At 39.3% G+C, this 27,309-nt stretch overlaps 1 non-coding gene across 1 annotated transcript; it reads left to right on the plus strand.

Moving 5' to 3' along the window:
• The first annotated feature begins 12,990 nt into the window (after positions 1–12,990).
• On the plus strand, positions 12,991–13,097 carry LOC138834953 (U6 spliceosomal RNA). Its single transcript, XR_011374305.1, has one exon. It is a non-coding gene; the product is annotated as a U6 spliceosomal RNA (small nuclear RNA).
• Positions 13,098–27,309: the final 14,212 nt, after the last annotated feature.

Here is a 27,309-nt window from a genome sequence, read left to right on the forward strand (position 1 = left end):
TACAAACTTTATGAGAAACTGTCACTTTTTCATGTAAAGGAAACATCATGCAGCTTCTGTTTAGCAAATCTGAACTTCCAGTGCCAATGTTTTTGCACTTTGAAATCATTAGTAAGCAACATGAGGACTACCTGCACACATGCATTGTGATGCCACAGCAATAGATCTGATAACAAGTGACTCACGAGTGGGTAGTGTATACAGCATGGACATGCTGGTCAAAGATGATTCACACTCCAACATGAGGTTTCAATAGGCTACTCGGCATAGCCTGTGATTTCAAATTTATTATTTGCAGAATTTATTAATTAAGTTTCTTGTTCTTTTCATAGTGAATTATTTTTAGTTATTTATATATCCTAAATATTAATCCTTGGTCTGAAAGGTCCTCTCCTGCTCTGTAAACTGTATCATCACTCTATTAATTGTTTTATTGTGCACAAAATAAAAAAAATTGATAAAAACCCATTCGTCGATCTTTGTTTTTATTTTCTGAGCTATTGGAGTCCTATCAGGAAGTCATTGCTTATGGCTATGTCTTCAAGTAGTAGTTCCAAAATCTGACATCTTCCATTAAGGTTTTTGACTCGTCTTGAGTGGATTTTAGCATAGAGTAGTATAGAAACCTAGTTTCAGTTTTTTACATGTGGATAACCAGTTTGTCCAACACCATATGTTATACAGGCTGGGTTTTTCCCCCTCCAATATATAGTTTTGGTATCTTTGCTGAGAATTACATGACTGTACCTGCGCAATCTTGTTTCTGGGTTCTCTGTTGTATTCCCTGGGTCTATGTGTCTGTTTGCATACCATTATCATGCTATTTTCATACTGTGGCTTTGTAGTAAAATTATAATAACTTCAGCATTGTTCTTTTTGCTTAGAATTGCTTTGAATATTTGGAGTCTTTTTTACTTAAATACAAGTTTAGGATTGTCTTTTTTAGAATGGCATGTTAATGGGTAATACACTGAACTGATACATTGCTTTTAGTAGCCTAGCCATTTTCACAATATTAATTCCCCACAAACATGAGAAGCATTTCTGTTGTCCAAAGGACTTCTTTAATTTCATTCTCTGGTGTTTGTATTCATTGTAAAGGAATTTAACCTCCTTGATTATAGTTGTTAGCAAATATTTTCCTTTTTTGAGGCTATTATAAATGAGGTTGTTTTCTGGTCCCTAAGAAAGGAATATATGGTGGATACAAAAGTTCCTGATTTCCCTTTGTGAACTTCATATCTTACAATTCTGCTGAAAGTGTTTATCAGATCTAAGAGTTTTCTGGTAGACTGTTTAGGATCTGTTAAGTATAGAACCATATTACCTCCCAATGGGGGTAATTTGAATTGTTTCTTTACTATTTATATACCTTTACTTATTCCTCATCTCATTACTATAAATTCAAACATTATATTGAATAAGAGTGGGAAAAGCAGGCCTCTTGTCTCATTTCTGATTTTCGAGGAAATGCTTTTAGTTTTCCCCCATTTAATACAATGTTGGATAGTAGTAGATACCTTTTATTATATTGTGTTATGTTCCTTCTATTCTTAGTTTCTTTGGGATTTTTAAAAATAAAATAAGGTTGAATTTTGTCACAGATTTTCTCTGCATCAATTGAAATTACTGTATGATTTTTGGTCTTGATTCTATTTGTGTACTTTATTATATTTATTGATTTGCATACATTGACTCATGACTGTATCTTTGAGATGAAAATAGCTTGATCATGAGCTTTTTAAAGTTTTGTCAAATTCAGTTTACAAATATTTTGTTAAAGGTTTTTGTATCTATGTTCATCAAGGAGATTGGTTCATAATGTTTTGTTTTGTACATTTACTTTTTTGCCAGTTCGGGGCCTGGGCACCATCTATGAGTTTTCTTTCTTGTTCAAAGCTAGCACTCTACAACTTAAGAAGAAGCTCCACTTCCAGGTTTTGGGTGGTTAAATGGAGATGAGAGTCTCATGGACTTTCCTGCCTGGGCTGGCTTTGATTGAGATCCTCAGATCTCATCTTCCTAAGTAGTTAGGATTACATGTATGGACTACTGCCACTTAGCTCACAGTTTTCTTTTTATGTGGTGTTCTTTCTCATTTTGGTATCAGGTCAATATATACTGGCTTTGTAGAATGAGGTTAGCAAAGTTCCTTTCATTTCTGTTTAATGGAGTCGTCTGAGGAGCACTGCTGTTCTAAGTTCTGATTGAATTCAGTGGTGACTCCATCTGGTTCTGCACTCTTTGTTGAACCATGTTTTAATACTTCTTCAATCTCACTGTTCATTATTAGATCCATTTAAATTATCTCCATCTTAGCCAGGTGCTGGTGGCTCAAGCATGTAAGCCTAGCTACTCAGGAGGCTGAGATCTGAGGACTGCAGTTCAAAGCCAGCCCAGGCAGGAAAATCCATGAGACTCTTATCTCCAATTAACCACCAGAACACTGTGGCTCAAGTGGTAGAGCTTTTGCCTTGAGTTGAAGAGCTCAGGGACAGTGCCCAGGCCCAGAGTTCAAGCCCTACAACCGACCAAAAAAAGTCTTCATCTTTTTGGTTCAATTTTGGTAGATCATATCTACTAGAAATTGGTACTTTTTTAGATTTTATAATTTAGTAGAATATGAGTTTTCAAAACATTCCTAGTAATTCTCTGAATTTCATTGGCATCTGTTATAATATTTCCCCTTTTATCCCTAAGTTTATTAATTTGATTAATTAATTTCATCTCTAATTTTATCTTTTGGTTAATTTGGCAAAGAGTTTGATAATGTTCCTCTTCAAAGAACCAATTTCTAAATGCTTTTATTATTCTTTTAATCTCTGTTTCATGAATTTCTATCATGATCTTTATCATTTCTTTTCATGTACTAATTTTGTGTTTTCTTCTTTCCTGTTTTTCTAGGAGTTTGAAGTATATCATTAGGTCATTTGTGAGAGAGCTGTCTGATTTTTTTTCCTTTTTGTGCTGATCCTGGGGTTTGAACTCAGAGCCTAGGCACAGTCCTTGACCTTTTTTGCTCAAGGCTAACCCTCTACTATTTGAGCTACAGCTCTACTTCCAACTTACACTGGAAATTGGAGCTAAGAGTCTCAAGGATTTTCCTGTCTGGGCTGGCCTTAGACTGCAATTCTCAGATTGCTACCTCCTGAGTAGCTAGGATTACAAGCCTGAATCACCAGCACCCAACTAGTCTGATTTTTTAAAATGTAAACAATTATAGGTATACATCTTTCTCTTAGAACTGCCTTTGCTACCTCCCATGGTTTGTAGTATGTTTTATTTCACTTTTATTTGATTCTAGGAAGTGTTCAATTTTCTCCTTGATTTCTTCAATGATACATTGTTTATTTAAAACTTTTTTTCCTAGCTGAATGTTAGTAGCACATGCCTGTAACCCTAGCTACTCAGGAGGCTGAAATCTGAGTATTGTGGTTTGAAGCCAGCCTGGGCACGAAAGTCCATGAGCCTCTCATTTCCAGTTAATCACCAAAAGAGCTGGAAGTGGAGCTGTGTTCAACTGGTAGAGTGGTAGCAACAAACTAAAACAGTAAGGAATAGGACCCAGAACAAGACTCAGAACTGGTACAACCTCCACACTTTCCCCTACTCTTTTCCAGAATGACCAGTTTATACATTTAGATGGAAACACTCCAGTCAACAGACTTCATCTCTCCCGTCTGATATTTTCCCTCATGGTCTCTGACCATGAAAGTTTTGTGGAGTGTTTGAGCTTGGTAGGCTGCCTTAAGATTTACAGACAGCCTAAATCCTAGCTACTCAGGAGGCTGAGATCTAAGGATTACAGTCCAAAGACATCCCAGTTAGAAAAGTCTGTGAGACTCTTATCTCCAATTAACCAACAAAAGTCAGAAATACAGTTGTGGCTCAAGTGGTAGAGCAGAGCACTAGCCTTGCATGAAAAAACTAAGGGACAGTGCTCAGGCCCTGAGTTCAAGCCACCTTTCCAAATGTGTATTGGTCAACCATCATATATTTGGATAGTTTGTATGGTTTCTCTTTCTACTGATAATCTAATTGTATGCCATGATGATCCATTACAAGATACAAGGAATTTCAGATCTTCTAAATTTACACTATTTGAGAGTATTTTTAAACACAGAAGTATAAATTCTATTGGACTACTGATGCCTATTTTTATTTGAAAATTGCCAGAATTTTGTTGAATTGGATTAAGAAGAAGACAAATGATGGTCCCCTCCTAGTGCTTACAATACCTCTCGCCTTGGGTACATTAGGCAGAAGTATGGAATGAATGGTTGTCTGGAAAATCTGATGAGTACTACTCACAAAAATAACAGCAGGGATAGGAAGGGGAAACAAAGGAGGAGGCAACAATGCTTGATAAGAAATGTACTCATCATCTTGCCCATATAATTGTAACTCTGTATGATATTTTCACAATAAAAAAATAACAGCAGTAGCCATGGGTGTGACAGTAGTATACTAGCAGCTTGTCTTGAGCAAATATCATTTGCCAAGAGCCATACCAACTATTCTAGATCAATGCGAATTCTCATTGCTTTCCTGAATCAACCTTGCTGTGACAGTTTCATTAGTGAGGAAGGCTGGAATGAGGAGAGACTGCTCAGCAACAGATACTAGGATGGAGCAGAGAGAGGATTCACCTCCAACAGGTCCGTAGCAGACAAAGCTCTCCTCTGCCCCATGTCGGCCACAAGTGACAGGAAGGTGAAGGAGGGATGAGGATACTACTCATGAAGGTGAATGAGAAACACACATTTACACTTAGCCCAGTGTTCCCCTGAGAATTCCAGACCCCAAGAACATGTTCCTTTAGAGTAATTGTGTATCATTTAAAGGTGTAGTGAATGCGTTTCTTTATCGTTGTTTACTGATGATTTAGCCCCAATACTTCTGTGCTGGAATTGAAGTCTCCTGTAAGAAATTCTACAAAACAGAATTTGTGCTTCTTTCTTGTCTGAAATTGTTCTTCGTTAATAAGGAGGCCTCTTTGTCGAGTTGAAAGAGCCATATGAACTGTTTCATCACTCTCTGGCAGCGTGTTCTATAAGCTGTGATGTGTCCAGAGACAAGAATGACAGGTGGAGCTGGGGTGTGTGCAGATGGAGCTGCAGATAGGATAGTGTGTGTGAGGATCAGCCAGCAGCTCCGAGGGGGGCCAACATCAAAGCTGTCTTTGTGAGCACCATCCTGCACTGGTTGCTGTTCTGGCTCCTGCAGCAGCTTGCTCCCTCCAACACTTGCAGCCAGATGTGTGGCCAATGCAGACACTGCTAAACTTACGTGTAGAAACCAAACGATCACAAACAAGGCCATACTAAAGCTACCAGCACAACTATGTTTATCGCAGCATTATTTACCATAGCTAAGATATGGAACCTACCCAGATGCCCCTCAGTAGATGAATGGATCAAGAAAATGTCGTATATATAGATATAGATATAGATATAGATATAGATATACACAATGGAATTCTATGCCTACATCAGAAAGAATGACACCACTCAATTTGTTAAAAAATGGAAAGACTTGGAAAAATTATATTAAGTGAAGTAAGCCAGGCCCAAAGAAACATAGGTCCCATGGTTTCCCTTATTTGCAAAGCTAGTATATGTCTAGGACAAGCAGAAAAGGTAAAAAGCTATACACATATGACCATATAAGATGATATTAAGTGAAATGAACCCCAAGATAAGGACACAAGAGGTTTTATCTTTCTTGCTGTTGTTTTTACTGTACTTATAATGTACTGTGTGATTTTTTTGTTTCTTATGTATGTTCTTCCCCCATGGTATAACCCCTGCTTTCACTTTGATTCTGGTGCCCTGCATCTTGTATATATAATTTTCTGATTTGGGGAGGGGAAGGAAAACAACAAAATGCTGAAATAAGGATACAGGATGACCCATTGCAACAATGAGATATACAAGACAATCACTGTGCTGAAAATGAACTTTACAACTTCGGGGTGGGGGAAGGAGGAGTTGGGGAGGTGAGGAGGGAAGGGATGGTAGGGGAAAAACAAAGGAAGGAATAACAATGCTTGATAGGAAATGCATTCATTACCTTACTCTTGTAACTGTAACTCCTCTGTACAGTATCTTTACAATAAAAATATATGAAAATATATTAAAAAAGAAATCAATCTGTGCCCTTCTTGGCATATTTTATCCTGAGGAATAGGGTAGTATAACAATTATTGACTAAATACATGTCAAGTAGGTTGAGGTGAGCTCAGAACAGTTTCTCATTTCTCAGCCTTTACAACGTGGCTCTGTCCTAAAAGCGAATTCATCTCCACTGTGTGGTGTGTGTGTGTGTGTGTGTGTGTGTGTGTGTGTGTGTGTGTGTGTGTGTGTGTGTGTGTGTGTGTGGGTGGGTGTGGGTGTGGGTGTGTGTGTGTGCGCGCGTGTGTGTGTGTGTGTGTGTGTGTGTGTGTGTTGGTATTGGAGCTTGAACTCAGGGCCTGTGTATTCTCCTTAACAATTTTGCTCAAGGCTGGAACTCTACCACTTGAGCCACAGCTCCACTTCCAGCTTTCTGCTGGTTAATTGGAGATAAGAATCTCACTGACTTTCCTGCCCAGTCTGGTTTTGAGCCACACTTCTCAGTCTGCTGAATAGCTAGGATTACAAGTACGAGGCCACCTCAGCTTCACCTCAGTCTAAATATGATATTGTAACTGAAAACTATTTAACATCATGATTTAAAACAAGAAAACCTACAAGACTCCTCACTAATTACATCAGCTTCCCTGTACACCCTGTGGTAGGATACAGGAAGAGATGTCACTGAAGCCTTCTCCACTTGAATTTTGCTTTCACAAACCCACATGTTTTGGTTTGGTTTTGGTGGGGGCCTGCTTTGTGTTCCCACTCTGCAAGGTACCAGGGAGGAGTGAGACAGAAGCAGCTATGACACCTTCCTCTGAGACAGTGGCACTTCACTTCCCATTTCTCCAGTTACCCAGGCAGCCATTCAAGTGGCACCAAGAGACCTCAACTTTGCCAAAGGAGAAAATCAGGTACATCCAGCTGCCCCATTTCAACATAGCTCTGAGCAGAATCCCAGTGGCCCAATGTGGATGACAGAGGAGAATTGAAGACAGCAGTCTCTCTGGGTGGTCCCTCCCTGTGTAGGTCATGAGACAAGCCCTGTAGTTGACGTTGCCAGCTGGAGCTTATTACAGGCATCAGAGTGGAGTGGAAGGAGAGGACTCAGTGGGAATTGTGCAGAACCCTTGGGGCCAAGATGAGGGCCCTGCAGGAGGGACTCTGCAACTTCATCTCTGCATGTCAGGAGTAGGAGGGGAGCAAGAGTAGCAGAGCAGCGGTTCTACCTGCCAGGTGCTTAGGCAGGACATCCTGATAGCTAGCTACTGTACAGAAAGAGCCAGCCAGTGCTTGAAAAACCCTAATAACACACGAAGGATTTGCTTCCGGGATGTAAGGAAGCAAGGCAGGTATGATGACTAGAAAATAAGTTGTTCCCAGGTTAACTGAGTGTTCAGGTATTCCCCCCTCACTTTCTGTACATGTCAGGAAATTCTTGGCCTTCTCATTTGAGATTCCTTATTTTTTTTATGTCCTTCATCTCATCTGGGCTTCTCTCTGTTTTTGAGCCTGTGCCTATCTTGTTGGTCCCTGGAGATCTGCGTGACAACCATCTTTTATTGGGTTATCTGAGCACATAAGAATACCAGCAGCGGCCATAGCTGCAGCTGTGCTGAAAACAGCAGCGATCCCACAAGGCAGCAGGAGATGTAAGGAAGTGGATTCAAAGGAAGATCGTTGAAGGGACTCTAAGGCAAACTGCAGTCTCTTTCTAAAGAGGAAACTAGAAGTGTTTTTGGGAACCTCTCTCAGTGAAATCTGCACATGTATGAACCAATTAGGGTGGCAGAGTCTTCAAATAAATACATTCACATATAACACGCACAATACACACACAGGGCTCCTATTCGTGAATATATAGTGTATATCACCCAGACTCAGAAAAATAAAAAAGACCTCAGATGGAGATGATGGAACTTGGCGAATTTAAATGCTAAATCTGATTTGCCATTATCAAGATGAATCCTGTTAGAAGACAAAGCAAGTTCTATCTGTTTCTTGCATGTGTGAATTGTCTCATAAGTCAGGGTTTGAGGTTGGTTTATCTACTTCAAAGCCCATGTGGAAATTTGATTGCCTCTTAATAGTGGAAGAAGGAAAAGTTTGGTTTTGGTTGTTGTTGCAAGTCCTGGGGCTTTAACTCAGGTTCTGGACACTGTCCCTGAGCTTTTGTGTTTAAGGCTAGCGCTCTAACCCTTGAGCCACAGTTTCACTTCCAGCTTCTTGGTGATATTGGAGATAAGTCTCATAGACTTTCCTGACCAGACTGGCTCAAAGTGCAGTCTTCAGATCTCAGCATTCTGATGACAGGTGTGAGCCATTAGCACTCTGTTAGAGGTGAAGCTTCTAAACAGGAGTCATGGTTTCTTTCTTCTCTTTACTACAATCACTGTTGTGGTTGTGAGTTATTTTTGCTGTAATGGATTAGTTTCTACAAAAAAGTGAGGTCACGCTTCCCTGAGTTTTGTCCAAAAAAACTTCTTTTTATTTTATACATTATCCAGTCTCCAGCATTTTATTATAGTGACAGAAAATGTGGTAAGATATGTAATCTATGTGTGTGCGTGTATGTATGTATGTGTGTGTGTGTGTGCATATGTATATGCCAGTACTGGGGCTTGTACTTAGGGCCTCATGTTTTCACTTAGCCTTTTTGTCTAAGATTGATACTCTACCATTTGAGCCACACCTGCACTTTGGTGTTTTGCTGGTCAATTGGAGATAAGAGTCTCACAGACTTTTCAAACTGGTTTTTGAACCATGATCCTCATAACTCAGCATCCTGAATAGCCAAGATTCCAGGCTTGCCACTAATTCCTGGTTAACATGTAATTCCTTTAAACCAGGCTATACCTGAATTTAATGATGTATTAAAACTGTGAACCATGGCTGGGTACCAGTAGCTCATGCATATAATCCTAGCTACTCTGGAGACTGAGATTTAAGGATCATAGTTCAAAACCAGTCCAGGTAGGAAAGTCTGTGAGACTCTTCAATTAACCACCAAAAAAAAAAAACTAGAAGTGGAACTGTGGCTCAAATGGTGGAGCTCTAGCATTGAGGAAAGGGAGCTCAAGGACACCAGGCCCTGAGTTCAAGCACCAGAACTGAAACACACACACACACACACACACACACACACACACACACACGCACACACACACACACGCGTGCGCGCACACACACACACACACACACACACACACACACACACACACACACACACTCCAAGAACAGCCCTCAGACCCTGAGTTCAAACCTCAGGGCTTGCCCAAAAAAAATCCACAAAACCTGAGAGCCAGATAATGTTGAGGAAGGCATCCCTGAGTTTGCTGTGGGTGCAATTTCCCCAAGATATATATCAGAGTAGCTTATCATGGGGTGGGGAGGAGTGGGGGAAGTGGGGGAGGGAAGGGACAGTGGGATAACAACAAGGGAAGGGATGATCGGCAAGTAATGTGCTCATTGCCTTACTCATGTAACTGTAATACCTCTGTACAGCATCTTTACAATAAACTAAAATAAAATAAATACATTTCAGTTTTCTTAGTTTCCTGCCCCTTTCTGAGAAGATTGCTCATGCCCTAGGCAGGAGAGAGGACCTCTGATGCCTTGGCATGTCCTTTGTCTCCACAGCCCCTTGCTTGTTGGAATAGTTTACCAATGAATCAAAACCAGAAAGAAACATCCCAGAAGACACAGAGCCAAAGAATGTCCTCATTTGTGGGGTTTACTAGCCCCTCTGATCCTTTTGATTTGGAAATCCTATTTATGAAAGAGAACTTGTCAAGATGCAATTTTTTATCAATCCTGGCTCCTAAGAGTGGCCCTGGGCTCCTAAGGACAAATCACTTTTGCCTGAGAATCATAGGGGTGACAAGTTTATCACTTGAGCCTTGGAAACATGGTTAATTACCCAATGGGCAATTCCAGACCAATTGGGTCTCTGATGAGTCCTGGATGGCAGGCAAGGGTTGCAACTTGCCCTCGAGACTTGGATCCCTCGGCAGCCAGTCAGGAGGATGATGGGGGTGGATTTTCCACTCACACTGCCAAAGAGTATGTTTGCATCTACCCTTCACACTGCTGCTTCTGTACTTGAAAGCTGTGCCCTAGCCTGCAAAGTCCCAGTAGGTCCTGCTTAGGGAGCTTTGCCACCATCGGATCATTATTTCTGTACTTAGCTCTTCCTAAGAGGTAGATAACTTAGGTTCTGTGTGGCAGGAAGTGACACCACTTTTCTCCTTCAAAAGATGCTGGGTACTGGTGGCTCACACCTATAATCTTAACTACTCAGGAAGCTGAGATAAGAGGATTGTAGTTTGAAGTTAGCCTGGGCAGGAAAGTCTGTGAAACTATTGTTCCCAATTAACCACCAGAACACCAGAAGTGGACCTGTGGCTCAATGGTAGAATGCGAGTCTTCAGTAAAAAGGTCAGAAACAGCACCCAGCCCCAGAGCTCAAGCTCCACAACCAAAAAAAGAATAAATGTAATAGTAGGACTCTAGTCTTATATTTCATGGCATCATTCCTGGCTCTCTGTGTGAACTATTGAGACTTGGATAAAAGGATCTCTTCTGTGGTTAACTCTTCAAAGCTTTTCTGACCATTGGTTGATGTGTATCCACAATTAGATAACACCTGCCCTTTCTCTATGAGAAAGGCAGGGAGATATCTGGAGTCTTTCACAGAGCATCTTATTTAGGAGCCTAAAGCTCCAAAACTGATCTTTTCCTCCACAATTTTCTTTTCCTTTTTGTTTTTGTTTAGAGATTAGTTCTCTATATGTGGCCCAGGATGATATCATACTCCTGGGTTCAAGGATCCTCCTACCTTAAAATCCTGACTATCTGGGACTAGAGTCATGTATCACAATGCTCTGTTTTCTTTTCTTTCCTTTTTCTTAGCATTTTTAAGCATGTGCTACTTTATCACTAATTTTGATCATCAAGCTACACAGTAGTTCTCAAGAGCTTGTCCATCCTTATTGAAACTTTGAATCTTTGACCCTCATCTTCACACCTCTCCCTCCCCAGACCCTCACATCTACTCTTCTATTTTCTTTCTGTGAGCTCAGAATTTTAGAGATCCCCCAAGAATCATTGTCTGGCACTGAGATATTTTAAAACACTGCAAAAATGAGATGATTTGTTAATCCCAGGGACCACAGCCTCATATCTGAGGGTCAGATCTAGGATGTTGGGTAGGAAGTATCATTAGGGAACTAAAAATAATGTAAGACACCTCTAAAGGAAACAGTGTCTGCATTTCAACAGCCACAGAATGGAACTGCTTTCAAGCATATGACTAAAGTGTTTGCTTTTGTAATAAGGTTTATTTTTATAATGGCATGTCACTTGACATGTAAGCTAGCTGGTCTTTCAGGCAAATGTTTTGCCATTTTGTAATGTGTTCCACAAAAGAAGCGTAAACTGTAGCTGAACTATTCCCTGAGGTTCTCAGAAGAGAATTAACTTCATTTTTTAGCAGTTTGATGAATATGGGAGAAGATGGATGGAAAAATTTGATATTTCTCCTGCAACAAGATTATATTTAAAAATGAGATTGCAAGGTTCTGGAGTCTATAATTGCTTGCTATGGCAGCTGTTACCACAGACTCATAGTTTAAATGACAGAAAAGGATTGTATCTCAGTTCTGAAGGCCAAAAGTTCAAGATGAAAATTGTCACTCCAGTTGGTTCTTTACAATGATGTGAGAAAAATTCTGTCCAGGCCTTTCTCCTGGCTTGGAGTATCAACTTCTGCCTGTGTCTTAACATGGTTGTCCCTCTAAGTGTGTCTGCCCTAATCTTCTCTTCTTAATAGGATACTAGTCATGTAGATTAGGGTCCGCCCTAAGGACCACATTTAACTTGATGATTATGTACCTCTGTACAGGGCTTCTCTCTAAATAAGATCATATTCTTAGGTCCTCCTAAGGGTCAGGATTTCATATAAGTTTGGTGGGATAGGAGGGTAGGCAAGGTCAGTCTACAGGTAAGCATAAGGCTCAGTGGTATTTTATGTTCTTAGAATGCAGGAGGCCTTGGGTTCAGTGCCCAGCACCAAACAAAAACATGAAAATGGATGCAACTGGAGATCTTCATGTTAAGCTACATTTTCACTAATATTCAGAAACTAGATCTAAAAAAAGAAAATATATGTTATTAATATACCATGATTTAAAAGAAAGGACTGTTCATACAATTAATTTATAGCCAGTCTTCAGAATATTCTCAGCCATCCATACCTGATATATCCACTTATCAGAACAACTAAAGGAATCTAGAATTCCACATTCTATGGAGAGATCCAGATTTAACTGGGAAAGACTGTAAGCATACATAAGTTAAACAACTACATTAGTGTTTTTATTTTCTGAAAAACATTGTTGACTTTTACTTTTTATTTTCATTTGTTTTTATTAATATCAAAAGCAGTAACAAGGAGGGCCACTTCCTGCCCCTGTCTTTTGCCTGTTAACTACATCTCACCCATCATAGTTTTCTTTCTAGCATCTTCTTCCATAAAGGCCACCATTCTACAGCCTACAGAATCCTCTTTTCTTTAAGCCTCTGCATCGTATCTGAGGCCACAATTGGCTTCTTTTTCCATTCTACACAAATTAGCATTTCCTTGGTTGCAAAGTTTATTTTGTATACTAACTAGTTGCATTTATTGCATAAAACATCTGCTTCTTACCTGAAGCTAAGAAGGTAATTACATTCCTATGAGAGTCATCATCTAAGCTGGTGTCAGTGGCTTATAATCCTGTAATTCTAACTACTTAGGAGGCTGAGAGCTGATGATCATGGTTCACAGCCAGTCAAAGGCTCTTATCTCCAATTCACCAGCAAAAAGCTGGTAGTGGTGTTCACTTCGGCAGCACATATACTAAAATTGGAACGATACAGAGAAGATTAACATGGCCCTTGTGCAAAGATGACACACAAATTCGTGAAGTGTTCCATATTTTTAAAGCAAGAAGAGCCTAGAATGATGTATGCCATGCCCTAAAGACAAACAACTATCAACCAAGAATACTGTACCCAGCTAAACTCTCCTTCATAACCGAAGGTCAAATAAAAACCTTCCATAGCAAAGAAAAACTGAAACAATATACCTCCACCAAACCAGCCCTACAAAAGATTCTTAAAGATGTCCTACACATAGAAAACCAACAAGACCACAATAAAGCCCGAGAAACCTCACCCAAATGAGAATCAAGTTGGAAGAACCCAGTTGCCACAGCACCCAAAAGGTGGATAACATGACAGGAATTCCCAAACACATCTCATTCCTAACTCTCAACATTAACAGACTTAGCTCTCCAATTAAGCCACATAGACTGTCTAGTTGGATTAAAAAGCAAGATCCTTCTATCTGCTGCCTTCAGGAGTCACACCTTGCCCATAAAAACAAACACATTTTGAAAGTGAAAGGCTGGAACAAAATCTACCAAGCAAATGGCCCCCATAAACAGGCAATCCTAATATCAGATAAAATAGACTTCAAATTAAAATTAGTGAGAAGAGATAAAGAAGGTCCTTACATACTAATTAAGGAATCTCTCCTTCAGGAGGATATTACAATTCTAAATATCTATTTGCCAAACAATGGAGCACCCAAATTTATCCAAGAAACACTACTTTCCCTCAAAGCTCACATAGATCCAAAGACATTAATTGTTGAGGACTTTAACATACCACTATCTCACTAGATAGATCAACTCAGCAAAAACTCAACAGACAAAGTGCAGATCTAAACAACTGCATAGATCAACTAGATTTAACAGACATCTACTGAATATTTCACCCAACAGCATCAGAATACACGTTTTTCTCAGCAGCACATGGAATATTTTCCAAAATACACCACATTTTTAGGTCACAAAGCAAACTTATCCAAATTCAGAAACATTGAAGTTATACCTTGCATTCTCTCAGACCACAAGGGAATAAAATTAGAACTCAACACCAAAAGCCACCAAAGAAAGTCCTGTAACATATGGAGGCTAAACAACACACTGTTAAATCACCAGTGGGTCATAGAAGAGATTAGGAAGAAAATTCAAATGTTCATGATATTCAACAAAAATGAATGTACCAATTACCAGCTCCTTTGGGACACAGCAAAGGCAGTACTCAGAGGCAAGTTTATAGCTCTGAGTTCCTACATCAACAAATTGGAGAGATCTGAAACCAACAATTTAATCAGATATCTGAGCCTCCTTGAAAAAGAGCAGCAAGATAAACCCTAATCCAGTAGGTGGAAAGAAATAATTAAAATTAAATCAGAATGAAACAAATTAGAATAAAAGAAACCAAAGAAAGAATCAGAAAAAGAAGAGAACACACCCAAATAAACAAACTCAGAGATGAGAATGGAAAAATCACCACAGAAACAACCAAGATCCAGAATATTATAAGGGAATACTTCTCAAACCTTTATGCTAATAAGTTTGAGAATCTGGAAGAAATGGACGATTTCCTAGCAAATATCGACATGCCAAAACTAAAACAAGATGAGTTAAACCAACTTAACAGGCCCATATCAAGCATTGAAACAGAAACAGCAATAAGAGACCTCTCATCTAAGAAAAGTCCAGTACTGGATGGATTTACAGCGGAATTCTACAAGGCCTTCAAAGCAGAATTTACACCAATACTCCTTCAACTCTTCAATAAAATTGAAAGAGAAAGTTCACTACTGAACTGTTTCTGTGAAGCCATCATAACCCTCATCCCAAAACCAGGCAGGGACTCATCAAAGAAAGAGAACTATAGACCCATTTCTTTGATGAACATCGATGCAAAACTTCTCAATAAAATTTTGGCCAATTGACTTCAACAATTCATCCAAAAAATCATACACCATGATCAAACAGGATTCATTTTAGGGATGTGAAGCTGGTTCAATATATGCAAATAAGTTAATATAATTCATCACATCAACAAAAGCAGGGATAAGAACCACATGATTATCTCAATAGATGCAGAAAAAGCATTAGACAAGATCCAACACCCTTTTATGATGAAGGCTCTGGAAATATTAGGAATCCATGGAACATTCTTCAATACAATAAAGACTGTATATGACAAACCTACAGCCAGCATTATACTTAATAGTGAAAAACTAAAGCCATTTCCTCTAAACTCATGAACAAGACAAGGATGTCCACTCTCTCCACTTCTCTTCAATTTAGTATTAGAATGCCAAGCTGCAGCAATAAGACAAGATGAAAACATAAAAGGCATCCAATAGGAAAAGATGAAGTAAAACTCTTCCTCTTTGCAGATGACATGATCTTGTATTTAAAGAATCCCACGGACTCTACTCCCAAATTACTTGAGCTGATTCAAAACTTTGGCAAAGTAGCAGGGTATAAAATTAACCCTCAAAAATCAATGGCTTTTCTGTATGCCAACAATGAGAAGAGCATGGCTGAAATCAGGAAAGCAACTCCATTTGTAATAGCCCCACAAAAAATAAAATACCTAGGAATTAACTTAACCAAAGAAGTGAAGGACCTCTATGACGAAAACTGAAAACGAAATCAAAATAGAACTTAGAAAGTGGAAAAACCTCTCATGCTCCTGGATTGGAAGGATCAACATGGTGAAAATGGCAATGCTTTCCAAGGCTATCTACAAATTCAATGTGATACCTATCAATATTCCAACCTCATTCTTTAAGGAAATAAAAGAGGCAATCCAAAAATTCATACGCGACAATAAAAGACCCCGAATAACAAAAACGATCCTTAACAGCAAGAACATTGCTGGAGGAATATCAATACTAAATTTCATTTCAAACTCTACTACAAAGCCATAGTAATCAAAACAGCTTGGTACTGGCACAAGAACAGACCTCAGGACCAATGAAATAGAATTGAAAACCCAGAAATGAACCCACAGACCTATAGCCACCTAATCTTCAATAAGGGAGCTAAAAAAATAGAATGGAAGAAAGACAGCCTCTTCAGTAAATGGTGCTAGCAAAATTGGTTAATCACTTGTAGAAAACTAAAGCTAGCTCCTTATATATCACCCTATACTGAATCAATTCCAAATGGATCAAAGATCTGGGACTCAAAGCAGACACCCTGAAAACATTACAGGACAGAATAGGAGAAACCCTAGGTCTCCTTGACACAGGCTGAAATTTTCTTAATAGAGACCCAGAAACACAACAAATCAAAGAAAGGTTGGACAAACGGGATTACATGAAGTTGCAAAACTTCTGCATGGCAAAGGACATAGCTAGCAAGATCAATAGAAAGCCCACGGATTGGGAGAAGATCTTCACTAGCCATACAATGGACAAGGTCTCCTATCTAAAATATACCTGGAACTCAAAAAATTAAATCCAACAACAAATCCTCAAAGAAACAACTGTCCAATAAATAAGTGGGCTAAAGACTTAAATAGAAACTTCTCTGCAGAAGAAAGAAGGATGGCCGATAGACACATGAAGAAATGTTTAACCTCTCTGGCCATAAAAGAAATGCAAATCAAAACAACATTGAGATACCACCTCATCCCAGTTAGAATGGCTATAATCAAGAACTCTAATAACAGCAGATGCTGGAAAGGATGTGGACAGAAGGGAACGCATTGTTGGTAGGAGCATAAACTTATTCAACCACTTTGGAAACAGGATGGAGGTTTCTCAAAAGACTCCACATAGAGCTCCCCTATGACCCAGCAATCCCACTTTTGGGCATTTACCCAAATGATCACAAACAAGACCATACTAAAGCTACCAGCACAACTATGTTTATTGCAGCATTATTTACCATAGCTAATATATGGAACCAACCCAGATGCCCCTCACTAGATGAATGGATCAAGAAAATGTGGTGTATGTATATACAATGGAATTCTATGCCTCCATCAAAAAGAATGGCATTGCCCCATTTGTTAGGAAATGGAAAGACTTGGGAAAAATTATACTAAGTGAAGTAAGCCAGGCCCAAAGAAACATAGGTCCCATTGTTTTCCTCATTTGTAATAACTAGTACATGTCTTGGATAAGTAGAAAAGGTCAAAAGCTATGTACATATGACCAGGTAAGATGAAGTTAAGCGAAATGAACACCAAGATAGGGACACAAGTGGTTTTTCTTTCTTGCTATTGTTTCTAAAGTATTTAAGATTTCTTTCTTTCTTTCTTTCTTTCTTTCTTTCTTTTTTTTTTTTTTTTTTTTTTTGGGTCCAGTCGTGGGGCCTGAACTCTGGGCCTGGGCGCTGTCCCTCAGCTCTTCAGCTCAAGGCTAGCGCTCTACCACTTGAGCCACAGCGCTACTTCCGGCTTTTTTTCTTTTCTTTTCTTTTTTTTTTTTTTGCTTATGTGGTGTTGAGGAATCGAACCCAGGGCCTCATGCATGCAAGGCAAGCGCTCTACCACTGAGCCACCTTCCCAGCCCTGTTTCTAAAGTATTTATAAAGTACCATGCAATTTTTTGTTGCTTTGTATGTTCCTCCCCTATGGTATAACCCCTGTTTTCACTGTATTTGATGTTGGCATAATTTGGGGAGGGGAAGGGAAAAAACAAAATGTTTAAATAGGGATACAGGTTGACCCATTTTAACAATGAGATGTACAGGGGTGGGGGAAGTGTAGTTGTGGAGGTGGGTAGGGAAGGGATGGTAGGGGAAAAACAAAGGAGGAGGCAACAATTCTTGATAAGAAATGTACTCATTACCTTGCCCATGTAACTGTTACCCCTTTGTACAGTATTTTCACAATAAAAAACTTATTAAAAAAGAAAATATATACTTGCACGTGATAAATTATATATTTACACAGTGAGACCAAAGGAGGATATTCTTAGGAGAGGATCACAAAGGCTCAATAGGTAAGTGCATATAATCATATAAAATGATGTTTATCAAAATGAACTCCAAGAAATGGAAACAAGGGGATCTTTTGTTATTTTACTTTTTATTTTTGTTTTCTCTTTTGTCTCTGTTTTTGTTTTCTGTACCTTTGGTCTTGCATGTATGTTTATCTGTTTTGGGGAGAAACACAGAAATTGTGGGACAAAGAGTGAACAAATGTAGTAGTGTGATACTCACTAGACACTATGTTGAAAATGAACTATTCAACCTGTTGGAGGGGGGTGTTTGGAGGGGAAAAAGTGGGAGAAAATGAGGAAAGAGGTGACACTGTTCAAAAAGAAATACACTCATTATCTGACTTATGTAACTGTAACCCCTCTGTACATCACTGTTACAATAACAATTACATAAAGAACCATTGTCTGGTTCCAGTTATACCATAAACAGAATGTCTATGTGCTCCCCAGAGTTCAAGAACAGTGGTAAGCAAATAGTACCTGTTGTGTATTTTTGATTGTCTTTTCTCATTAACCATAATTCAATGATTGTCACATTAAAGAAAAAGTTAAGTCAGGTGCCAGTGTCTCATGTCTATAATCCTAGCTATTCAGGAGGTAGAGATCTGAAGGTTGTGGCTCAAAGACAACCTGGGCAAGAAAGGCTCTTATTTTTTATTAATCATCAAAAAATCAGAAATGGAATTGTAGTTCAAGTTGTAGATCACTAGCTTTGAGCAAAAAAGCTCAGGGACTGCTTGTAGGCTTGAGTTCAAGCCCTAGAACTGACACGAAAAACATAAGAAAGAAAAAAAAAGTTATCCTGAGAGCAGTTAAAGTGGCAAAGACAGATATTTCCCACAACTGTTGCAACAGAAGAAAGAAGATTACAGTATAGAGGAAGACACCATTCTAAACATGAGGCAAAGTAGGAATCAATAGCCAAGGAACAGGGTGGGTTAGTGGATGGAAAATTCCTAAGCAGAGACATCAAAGTGATGGGTATCAGCATTGTTTCTGAAGACAGGCCAGGGTGGCCAGACATGACCTGGAGGGTGGTGAAGGCTGGGGAATGAGGTGGTAAATCTTGGGTAATCAGATACTGAGATCAGAGGGTCTTGGTTAAACACACTTATCAAGATTCTTGCTAAATTAGGCTCTTGGAGAATGTGACCAAGGATAAGACCTAGGCTTTTGTGAAGGAGTCTCTCTAAAATTTGGCTAAGGATGATGAGATTTGATATGTTCTTTTGGCCACTAGATTGTCAAAAACATGAGATGTCAGCTCTCTTTTTTGTCACAAATACTACCCCATTTAGAAGCTGGAAGGATGAACCCCAAATATAAGCTTTATTTTCTAGAGGACACCCCCCACTTACTCTCTCAGTTATACAGATACAGAGTCACACAGATGGATACAAATACATCCATAAACCACAAATGAAACATATAACCACAGCATACATACAAGTTTATACTTCCACATCCACAAACACATCACATACATAATGCAAACAACATGCATGCATATGTGTGCGTATGTATGTACTCTCCTACTGGGACTTGAACTCAGAATCTGGATGCTATCCCTTTGTGTTTTCATTCAAGGATAGCACTCTACCACTTGAGCCACAGCTCCATTTCCAGATTTTTGGTGGTTAATCAGATAACAGAGTCTACTGATTTTTCCTGCACAGGCTGGCTTTGAACTTCAGTCCTGAGATCTCAGCCTCTGAAGTGGCTAGGATTACAAAAATGAGTTATCACCTGATAAAAATACATGCTTATATATCCACAACCAGACAGACAGACAGCTAGACAGCTAGACACAGACACACAGACACAAAGATACAAGACACACACACACACACACACACACACACACACACACACACACACACACACACACACACACACACACACACACACACACACACCCTGACAAACATCTAGGATCCTGTGTCTGGAAACAGTATCTCATGTGGTTGTTATTTACTGTAACTGACATTCCAAGTCATAATAAACCATACCAAAATTTCTATTTCATCTCACTAGGAGGAGGTATGATTCTAAACTGCCAGTACCACCTCCTGCTAATATGGGAGACCATAGTCTGTGCAATTCTTCCTCCTTTTTCTATTTGATAAGTCATCTGGTATTTGACAGATGGTTCTTGACTAAAGCTTTTCATCTCTACAGTCATGATCTCCTAGCCTTCTCTGATAATCTGCCTCAATTCTTTCTACATTTTCCATCAATGGCTACTCCTCAGAGCCATCATCTCCAGCCTCAAGTACCACAACTGTCCCAATTGCTCCCTCCAGCCTGCAACCCAGGACAATGGGTTGCACAAATCTTCCTGGTGGGGCACTGTCCCTCTTCTCCAGTGTCAGACTGGAGCCAGGCACCTGTTTCTCTGTAGCCTCCTCTTCCTCTCAGCATCCCTGACTGCAGTTCACCCTGCCCTCTTCCTTGACACTTGAAAGGCAGAGATCTCCCCATGCTTGGCTCATGTCTTTGGAATTCACACTGCTCACCTCTGCAATACATAGCTATTTCCATCACGACCTCTTCTCATGCTCCAGATATATTATTTAAAGTAATTTCGGAGGTGCCTGACCTGGCCACTTCATCAAACACGGCTCCCACACCACATAGCAGATGCCTTCCTAGCTGTCTTTGAGGTGTACTTCCTACTTAGCTTGGTTATCACCATTACTCTATGAACTCCTAACAGCACTCCTGGTTAGTACGTAGTTTTAAGAGGCATGAAAGACTATATTTTGATCTTTCTGGAAAGTGTAAAGAAAAGTTATTTTATTTTATTTTATTTTTTGGGGTCCGGTCGTGGGGCCTGAACTCTGGGCCTGGGCACTGTCCCTCAGCTCTTCAGCTCAAAGCTAGCACTCTACCACTTGAGCCACAGCGCCACTTCCGGCTTTTTTTTTCTGCTTATGTGGTGCTGAGGAATCAAACCCAGGGCCTCATGCATGCAAAGCAAGCGCTCTACCACTGAGCCACCTTCCCAGCCCCTGGCTTTTTTCTTTTTTGCTTATGTGGTGCTGAGGAATCGAACCCAGGGCCTCATTCATGCAAGGCAAGCACTCTACCACTGAGCCACTTTCCCAGCCCCAAGAAAAGTTATTTTAACTTAAATCTCTACGGACTAAATTTTTTTTTTGTCAGCCATGGGGCTTGAATTCAGGGCCTGGGTTCCTGTCCCTGGGCATTTTTGCTCAAGGATAGCTTTCTACCACTTTGCGCCATAGCTCTGCTTCCAGTTTGTAGGCAGTAAATTGGAGATAAGAGTTTCATGGACTTTCCTGCCCAGGCTGATCCTCAGATGTCAGCCTCCTGAGTAGCTAGGATTACAGGTATGAGCCACCAGCACCTGCCTTAGATTAAATTTTTAACAGTGTAAATCTATGCTTTTTAAACCATTAATTTTGTTTTGTTTTTGTGGAGACAAGTAATTGCTGAATAACACAGGCTTTCTTGGACTTCATTATCTTCCCACCTCTGTAAACCCCCATGCTTCATCCTTGTCTTACCTTATTTAATTTTTGTGTCAATTCTGGGGCTTAAACTCAGAACCTTGTATTTTCACTTGCCTTTTTTCTCATGACCGGTGCTCTACCATTTATGCCTACCTCCACTTCCATTTTTTTGCTGGTTAATTGCAGATAAGAATCTACCTAGGCTGACTTTGAACCTGGATCTTCAGATCTCAGCTTCCTGAGTAACTAGGATTACAGGAATCAGCCAACAGAACCAGCTGACTTGGTGCTTTTATTCCCAGTGAAAGACACTTCATTTTTCATCCATATGTTGGAATGGAAGAAGAATCTTGACTGTTCTGTTGTCTGATAGTAGAAATTCATTATCCTTACTTCATAGAAAGAACAAGCTCTCAGACATCACCACTGTATGCCAGTATCTAAGCTCTTGGATGAAAGATCTCATCTCTGGTCTTTCCTGGTCTTACCTTGATGCACTAACCTCCTCATCCTCCAGAATGCACAGAAAGACCTTCCAAGGCTCTCTATTGTTCTTTGCTTCTGGTACTTTCTTTGGGATATAAGCTGCATATTAAAGGATTTTTTAACCTTTGGAAGCACTCCTATGTTGAAATGGGAAGCAGTTTTAGACATCTTTAGGTTCTATGCTAACAGAAGGGGAAGTCCCTGTGGATATTTTCATAATGTCTCCTCACTGTTGGGTGTTTACTCACATTACCAAGAGATGCAGCCACTTCCTGTCCAGGGAAGATTTAATTTGGGATCTGCAAACACTTTCTGCAGTTGTACACAGAGAGAGTTGTTTTAATAAAATGAAAATGAAATGTGGCATGATTTTCAAGATGAAACTATTAAAATGAAATCATACTTAAACAAAGATGATGGATAAGAAGGAAGGGAAGAGCTTTTTCCTCAGATGATTTGATTGTTCTTCTGTGTACAGAAGCTAGCACCAGCTCAGGCAAGGGTGGGGTGGGGGAGAGGAGGAAGACACACCCATGTGCAGGCTGCATGGTGCAGCTCTTGCCAGGTCAGGGTTTACATAAACACAATTGCTCTGGATCACATAAAGAAGATTATTCCAGATTAATGTATTTGAGTTCTGTAAGTAATTTCTAAAGCAATAACATCAATTATCCACATTTCACAAATCTGTTTATATCTTAGGAGAAGCCCAAACACAGACAATGAATGATCTGAATGGTTTGAGCATCAATGTAAGAAGTAACATTATTATTCACTAGCCTGGAAAAAAACAATGATCATTGCTACTAGCCTTGTATTAAGCATTTCTCTCCAGAGAAATAGACTTTTTGGAATAGAAGAATCTTCTGTGAATCATTTGCTCTCATTTCCACAAAGAGGCACTCTTGGCATAAATAATTTTATGCCTTTATGCTGGCTATCTTCCTCAGTACTGTTGTTTTCAATAAGCCATTCCTGAATGCAACCTATTTAGCTCTTCATCCTTCACAGGGAAGAACAGTAAGAAAGAGTTACGGACTTCCTATCTTTGACATTCCTGTATAGATAATTGTTCAGATTTTCCCATGTTGCTCAGCTACCTTCCTTGTCTGTTTTATTAGGGTGAATGTACTAGTCCTGATGTGTTAGTTAAGCTGAACAACCACCATTTCAAAAAACCTTTTATGCCAGCTACCAGTTTCTGTGATATAAACACTTGCGCCGTGGCTTAATCACCTTATGAAGCTGACATCACAGAATATAGAGTTGAGAGGAAGCCTACATCACACCATTACATATGTAGTGTTTACACCACTGAAACTTAAAAGGCACAATTTTATTTATTTATTTATTTATTGGTCCTGGGGCTCGAACTCAGTAACTGGGCACTGTCTCTGGGCTTTTTTCCCTCAAGTCTAGCAATCTACCAGTTGAGCCGCATCTCTACTTCTGGCTTTTTGCTGGTTAATTGGAGATAAGTCTAGCAGATTTTTCTGCCTTGACTGTCTTCAAACCTTAATCCTCAGAATCTCTGCCTCCTGAATAGCTAGAATTACCAGCACCTGGCAACTACAAGTACTTTAAAGAACATAAGTAAGCCAGGTATGTTGCCCCATCTGTAACCTCAACGTTCAGAAGACAGAGTCAGGAGGGGCACAAATTCAAGGCCAGTCTGGGCTACAAAGTCAAGTCCTGTCTCTAAATAAATAAATAAGTAAATAAATAAATAAATAAAGGTAAGGAAGCTGAGATTAAAAATGTGTGTTTTGGGGCTGGGAGGGTGGCTTAGTGCTAGAGTGCATATATGAGGCCCTGGGTTCAATTCCTCAGCACCACATAAGCAGAAAAAGCCAGAAATGACTCTGTGGCTCAAGTGGTAGAGCGCTATCCTTGAGCTGAAGAGCTGAGGGACAGCGCCGAGACCGAGTTCAAGGCCCATGACCAACAGCAACAACAAAAAAAGTGTGTGTTTCTATGCCTGACTGGAAACTTATTTTTAATGATGGCTTTTTTTAAACAACAGATGATTGTGTGGGGAGCCTGTTAATTCAAATCTATCAGTGTGTCTATTGGACAATGTCTTTGGTTCTTTATTGAATTTATTTTCATCACTTTCCCTTGTTGTCAAAGTTATCAGCAGTAGTTTTCTAGGTTCAGCCTCTTCAGCTTCTACCTTTAGTACTTTCTTCCCTCAGTTCTTCTGTATCTAAATATACTGCTACAAAGGTTTCTTATAAATCATCACCAACACATAGTAGCAAACATAAAATTATTGTGAAGCCTTAATTAAAACCATAAACCATATTAATAGAATAAAAGACAATATGTATAGAAAAAGCTATCCACAGAATCAACATCCTCCATAACAAACTTCTTCCCATACTAGGAACAGAAGGGAACCCAGTAATGGTACCAGTAGAAAGTCCATAGCTGGTATTGCACTGCAGGAGAGAAAAGGAATAATGGCGTCTTCCTCCACTACTATTTAACACTGTACTGGGGGAATTAATGAAAAAGGGAACAAATGAGAAAAGAAGAAGAGGAAGGAATAAGGGACAGAGGAGGGAGGAGGAAGGAAGGAAGGAAGGAAGGAAGGAAGGAAGGAAGGAAGGAAGGAAGGAAGGAAGGAAGGAAGGAAAGGAGGGAGGGAGAGAGGAAGGAAGGAGGGAGGGAGGGAAGAAAGAAGGAAGGAAGGAAGGAAGGAAGGAAGGAAGGAAGGAAGGAAGGAAGGAAGGAAGGAAGGAAGGAAGGAAGGACATTCAGAGTAAAATGAAAGAAGTACATTCTCATTACCTATGGTGACAGAATGGTGGGTATATATGTGTGTGTGTGTGTGTGTGTGTGTGTGTGTGTGTGTGTGTGTGTGTGTATACATATATAAAATCTTTTTCTACTGTAAAAACTAAAAAGTAAGAAGTGAATTGATCAAAGTTTCAGGATGAAAAGTTACTATACAAATAAGAAAGATTAATATATAAAAATCAATTATATGTCTTTGGCCTTGAGACATTCTAAAGAAAAGTTAAGAAAATATATTTGCAATAGCATCAAAAGAAGTAAAATGTTTAGGTATAAATTTAATAAGAAAAGTATAAGACATATACAATGAAAGCACTAAAAGAAATTAAGGTAGAAGATCTAAGCAGATAAAAAGACAACTCATTATCCCTACTTATTATTGCTAAGCTGGTAATAATGCCCTTGATATCCTTTATAATGTCCACATTGGAAGATTCAACAAAATTTCAATCAAAATACCAGGATTTAAAATCCAAATGGAAATTTAAGGGACCTTCAATAGTCAAAACAATCTTATAAAATCCAAAGTTGGAAGATTTGAACTTTGTGACTGCAAATAAGCACTGCAAACAAACAATAATCAAGGAAGTATTGAATTGAAGTATTGAATTCTGGTCAACTATTTTTCAACAGAGTGCCAAAATACATGAGGGGAGGAGGGAGAAAAGAGATTTCTCAAAAATGCTGTGCTGGTACAATTGGATGGCCACCTGTGACAGAATGAAGCTGATCCTACCATTAAAACAAATGTAAACTGAAAATGGACCATACATACAAATAAACGTCAGAGTTAAAACCACAAGGACTTTGGAAGAAAATGCAGGAGTAAATTTTCATGACTTTGGCTTATAAAATGACTTCTTACATCTAACACAAGTTCAATATATATTTATATTTATATTTATAAATTGGTCTGCATCAAGCATCTGTGCTGCCCATCACACTATCAACACCAACAAGAAAGCAAAAATAGAACCCACAAAACAGAAGTGATATTTGCAAGTTGAGTTTCTGACGAGGGTCTTCTACACAGAACTATAAAGAACTCTTAAACTCAATAATGAAAAGCCAACCCAATTTTAAAAAGGGCAAATGACTCAAGTAGACATTTCCCCAAAGAAAATACAGAAACAACCAATGAGCACACAAGAAAAGATCCTGAACATCTCTGGTCCCTAGGGAAACACAAGTACTATCATCCCTCAACTTCTACCATAGTCAGAATTTAGATTCATACAACACAGTGCAAACCAGGTGGAGGAATGTAAAAATAACCTGGCAAGATTTTCAGTTCTCTTGGGAATAAACCTAAACTGTGAATTCCTGAGACACGTAGTGTTACATTTTTTGGTGCCACAGCAATTCTACACCGAGGTTTATACCCACAAGAATGGAAAACATACATCTGCACAAAAAATCTTTTCAGGAATGTTTGTAAGGTATTATTTATGTTAGCTAAACTTTTCTTTGGACTTTGAGAAAGTAAAAGTAAAGCAAACAGCAAATATCATTTAAAATGATCATAAGGCAGAGTGCCTGTGACTCAGGCCTGTAATCCTAACTACTCAGGAGGCTGAGATCTGAGGACTTTGGGTGAAAGAGCCTGGACAGAAAAAGTCTGAGTCTTGTCTCCCAATTAACCAGCAAAAGGCTATACTGGAGATAAGGCTCAAGTGGTAATGCACCTTCTATGAACAGAAAAGCCAAGCAAGCATAAGGCCTGGAGTCCAAGCCCCAGTACACACATTCACACATACACAGACACAGACACACACACACACACACACACACACACACACACAGAGTAGAAACAACCAATCGTCTTTCATTTGTCTAATGGATAAATACAAATGGAATATTCTCAGTCATAAGAAGGAATTAAGTACTGAAGCGTGTGGAAATACAATGAACCACCAAATAGTATGCTAAGTTTAGAAAGGCAGACCCATAGGCCTGTGTGTTATATGATTCTGTGCGTATGGATGCCCAGGATAGGCCAATTGTAGACAGGAAGTGGTTTAGTGACTGCTTAAGGTAGGGCCAGGGAAGAGGGTTATAAGGAGTAACTACTAATGAGTGCAAGGTTTTTCAGAGGAGAAGAAGATAAAGATATTCTAATTAGACTGGAATAGATTAGATGTTATCAGCACATTTAAAAGCATTATGGAACAACATAGTTTGAATGAATGAATTAAATATTTAATTGTACCTTATTTTTTTTCTTTTGTACTACTATTGGGGCTTGAACTCAGAGCCTAAGTGCTATCCTTTAGCTTTTTCAGCTTAAAGCTAGTGCTCTACCACTTGAGCCTCAGCTCTACTTCTGGGTTTTTTTGTTTGGTTTGGTTTTGTTTTTTTGCTGATTAATTGGAGACAAAAGTCACATAGGCTGGCTTCAAAATTCTCAGCCTCCTAAGTAGCCCTGATTATAGGTGTAAGCCACCAGTGCTGGGCTTTAGTTGTGTCTTAATGAAGCTATTTGAAAGCAATCCTTATGGTAAAAGATCATTGATTTGGGTCTGAAATGGTCTTCCTTGTTAAGTATTTCCTGAAGCCCCTGCTCAGTCTT

This window comes from Dipodomys merriami, unplaced genomic scaffold (genome assembly GCF_024711535.1).
Source record: "Dipodomys merriami isolate MVZ:Mamm:240054 unplaced genomic scaffold, mDipMer1.0.p SCAF_22, whole genome shotgun sequence".
Lineage (NCBI taxonomy): Eukaryota > Metazoa > Chordata > Mammalia > Rodentia > Heteromyidae > Dipodomys > Dipodomys merriami.